This window comes from Otolemur garnettii, unplaced genomic scaffold, assembly GCF_000181295.1.
Source record: "Otolemur garnettii isolate 467f Iridium unplaced genomic scaffold, OtoGar3 scaffold00012, whole genome shotgun sequence".
Classification (NCBI taxonomy): domain Eukaryota; kingdom Metazoa; phylum Chordata; class Mammalia; order Primates; family Galagidae; genus Otolemur; species Otolemur garnettii.
The window spans coordinates 6,498,124-6,502,406 of record NW_003852407.1 but is presented as its reverse complement, the minus strand read 5'-3'; the positions used below and the strand labels follow the sequence as shown (position 1 = coordinate 6,502,406).

The window sequence follows — 4,283 nt, the reverse complement described above, 5'->3', positions numbered from 1 at the left end:
AGTTGTCATTGTTGTTTTAGCTGGCCCGGGCTGCGTTCGAACCTGTCAGGCTGAGTGTATGTGGCTGGCACCCTACCCACTGAGCTACAGGCACTGCCCCTCTTTAGGATTTCCAAAGAACATATCCCTCCCTGGCAGCGGCAGCGTCAGTACAAATTTGAAATGCGCACGCTGTCACATCACACATCTTGGAAACTGGGGTGTGTCTTATGAGAGTGTGTCCTACTTTAATTGCCTCTTAAAATCTTTTAGTGGTTCATAAAGTGATGGTGCATTGTGCCATCAATGGTCTCTTAGGGTTGACAACATCTGGCATTCTTTTTTATGTGTTCCATGCACAATGTGTTGGTGGCCACAAATAAACTTACTGATTCTGCAAACATCAGTGCCATGTTTGTGATTTATAAGGCCTAGTTTTCTTTTCACCGTAGGCATCCTCCTTCATCTTGTTAACATTTTTAATACGACCATTTACACCCAAGAACTCAGGAGGATGAACACATTTGAGAAGATCGAAAGAGGACCAGCCTAGCTTTCCTCTCTTGAGGGTTCCCTGGGCTTCTCTCTGGACCAATGAGATAAAGATCCTCTTTCTGCTTCACCCTCCAGGCCCTGGTGATGATCACAGGAGATACTGGCTGTCTGAAAAGGTTTGGAAAGGACAGAAGTGCCCCAGAGTTAATATTCTAGAAAAAACACTAACTTCCTCAACCTTCCCTCCCTCCTTCAACCAGCTGTCCAAGCCCCGTTCTTGTGCCTACCTGAGGACCCCAATCTTCCAGACACTTGGTGATTTTCAGGAATATTGGCCTCTCTCTTGCTCCTGCAACAGCCATGATCTTTATGTCCTGGGCTGTCCTTTCCCTGGGCCTCTGCTGCCTCTGCACTCCACGCCTATCTGACCTTTTGGTGGGACTCTGGGTCCCTGGCTCCCCCTCCATCCCTATACCCCTCAAATGCACAGCTACCCCCTCAAGACCGTCCCCAACCCAGCTTTACACACATGACCCAAAGCCTTGCATGCCCTGCTGTGCCCACAGGACCCTGCACCTAAATATCCAGTATGGCCTTGCCTCATTGTATCTGCCTGGTATGGATGGTGGCAATGATGATGATGATGCAGAAGGGCCTGAGTGGGTAGAGGTGTGGGAATGGATGGGGCTGCTAGTCCAAGGCACCGGTCTGGTTCTTGGCAGCTTCCCAGGCCTTGGCAGGTCTCAGCCCTATGCCAGGACCAACTTGGCTCAGTGCAGGCCCTAGTCCAAATCTCCACCGTTCCTCCCTTATTCTCTTCTTTATTTATTAGTTAAATATTTATTAAGCCCCTACTCTGTGCCAGGAAGAAGCTATGCAGAAGCTGAAAAAGAAATGCCTTATTGTCCACTTGTCCATTCATCCATTCACTCATTCTGCAAATGTTGATCGCGTGGCCTGACAACCCTGTTCCAGGCGTGTTGCAGGTGCCAGGGCTGCAGCAGTGAACAGGCATTTGACTTTACAGACTTTCAGGGGAAGGCAGACAGCAACCAAGTAAGCAGGATAAGAGGTGGCATGTCAGTTGCGACATGTGCTATGGTGCAGAATCGTGTAGTGAAAGGAGGTGGTGATGCTGGGGAAGAGGTGGGATGCTTATTTTATGTTTGACACTCAGGAAAGGCTTTGTTGTGAATGTGATATTGACCAGCCCTGAACTTAAGGGCAGAGAGAGAGGGAGTCCCCGGATGTCAGGGCTGGAATCTTGCCTCTCTTGTCATGGACAGAGTGTGGTTTGGCTACCTCCTGGTTTAGGACATCTACAGGGCTCACTTTGAACAGGCAGAAGGAGCAGATTTTATCAGTTACCCAGACCTAAGTTGAGGTTGAGAGGGCACCTGGGGCCTCAGCACCCTCTCCCAGGGCCCCACCTCCCCAGCCCTTCTTTGTGCATTGCCCTCTGTTCCTGCCACCCCCTCCACCTGCCCCAGGATTTTTTCTATTTCTTTTTTTGAGACAGAATCTCACTTTGTTGCCCTCTGTAGAGTTATATGGTATTAAAGCTCACAGAAACCTCAAACTCTTGGGCTCAAGTGATCCTCTTGCCTTAGTCTCCCAAGTAGCTGGGACTACAGGCACCCACTACAACGCCTGGTTATTTTTAGAGATGGGATCTTGCTCTTGCTTAGGCTGGTCTTGAGTTCCTGAGCTCAGGCAATCCACCCACCTTGGCCTCCCAGAGTGCTAGTATCACAGGGCTGAGCCACCGCACCTGGCTCCTGGTTTTAGATCTTGGTTATATCTGGTCATGATGCAGGAGACAGAAAGACTGAAACTCTGGAGGTTAAAGTCAGAGGGGCTTCCTCTGGAGCTAGATGGTGCCTTGGTGGAAAAGGTGCCTTTTCATGCCCTGTGCCACTGTGTCCAGTGGTCACAGCTGTCATTAGGGTTACCTGGGGACCTGCAAACTCTCAAACCCCATATCAGACCCACCTTTCTGAGGTAGCAATCTGTATTTTTATGTATTTGTGGATTTTAAAGATGAGCTAGTTGTTTTGTCATTAAAGAAGAAAGAAATGCACCCAGGAAAACTATAAATGTGGAAGATGCCTGGCTGAATAGTCAGTGTCCCTCCTGCTCCTCCCACCTCCCATTTCACCTTTCTCTGGAGGTGACAGTTGTCACCATTTGTGAAAACCAAGCACTGGCATACACGGTAGTGAATGGAACCCATGAGGTCCCTGCCCTGGTGGAGCTCACGGTCTGGCAGAGGTGATGGAGAGTGAACTGAGGATCCACAAGTAAATATCCGTGTGATGAGGATCGGGAATGGAAAGAACAGGGGAGAGAACAGCAGGGACGGCTTAGTGTTGGTGGCCTGTGCTGCAGAAGGTGGCGGTAGGGGGAGTTTCCTGACCTCTTTCCCAGAATCCCAGGTGATTGTGAAGGAACATTCCCCAGTGGTTGTCCCCAGTGTTTGGTGACCCTTGGGCAATCCACCAGGCTTTGTGTGTCACATCTTCCAGAGGGGCCCTGGGCTTGATGGTGTAAGAGCCCACCTGAAGCCTGGGAGCCACCATCTGGTTAGGGAGACAGGACTTCATCTGTGCCAGGGGTTATGTTGGCTTTATGTGAGTACTGTGAAAAATTTCCCAAACTGGGTGCTTTAAACAATAAACATATTCTCTGAGAGTTCTACAGGTCAGGAGCCTGAAGTCCAGGTGTCCTCTGAAGGCCCCAGGGAGTGGCCTTCCTTGCCTCTCCTGTCTTTTGCTGGTTGCTGCTGGTCCTTGGGGTTCCCTGGCTTTAGAGGCTGCACTCCAGTCTCTGCCTCTGTCCACATGTGGTGCTTTCTCCTCATGTCTCAGTGTCTCTTGTGGCCTGTAGTGGCACTAGTCATTGAGTTAGGGCCCACCTTAATGCAGTATGACCTCCTTTGAACTTGGGTGTATCTACAAAGATTCTATTTCCAATGTCACAGATACTGGGGGTTAAGATTCCAACATATCTTTTGGTGGGGGGGGGACACAACTCAACCACAATAAGGAGGAATTGTGTGGCCTCAGGAAGCAGGACAGCCTGTTAGGGCTTCAAGGGCTCAGCAGAAGGGGACCTGGTTCCCTGCAGGCTCGGTGGCTTGGGAAGCAGGCTCCAGGAATGGTTTGGGAGGACCCAGGTACCTGGGGAGGCGGGCAGAGTATAAGCAAGTGAGCAAGTGAAGCATGGTAGAGGCAGGGACGCACGCAGCACTCCCAGACATGGGAGCAGGCTCCCTGGACCTCATCGGAGCCGCCTTCCAGGACTGTGAATCCAGTAAAATGAGGCCGGCAAGCACGAAGGTCAAAGTGTATTCTACAGTTAACCTATTTGGTCCTCCCCATATGAAGCCTTGGGACTCTGGGGTGGTCTCAGCCTCCCTCTGAGTCCTTCCTCATGTGTGCTGGCTGGAGAGGAAAGAGGAGTGACTGTCACCTGGTCTCAGAGGATGAACGCACATGTCTCCCAAAGCCCAGGGCCCTTAGCCCTTGATGAAATTCCTCTCCTTGTCTCTACACCCACCAGTTTCTCTTCCTACCCCTTCCTTCTCACATGCTCAGAGAGAATCCGGGGACAGGATGGTGTCTACCTTGTCATCACTGTCTCTCCAGTGTCTAGAGAGGGTTCTGCTCAGAGCAGGCTCATAAGGAATATGCTTCTGACTTAAAAAGCTACCACAGCAAGAGGGGTCTCCTCCCGGGATCTTGTCCCTGCAGAACCCCGGGTCCTCTACCCCTTTTCCATACTACTGCAGGTCAGGAGAGCTGGGTTTG

At 50.8% G+C, this 4,283-nt stretch overlaps 1 protein-coding gene across 1 annotated transcript in view; it reads left to right on the top strand.

The window, feature by feature from the left end:
* RNF165 (ring finger protein 165) overlaps positions 1-4,283 on the top strand; it is a 114,167-nt gene that overhangs the window by 20,316 nt on the left and 89,568 nt on the right. The window lies entirely within an intron of this gene.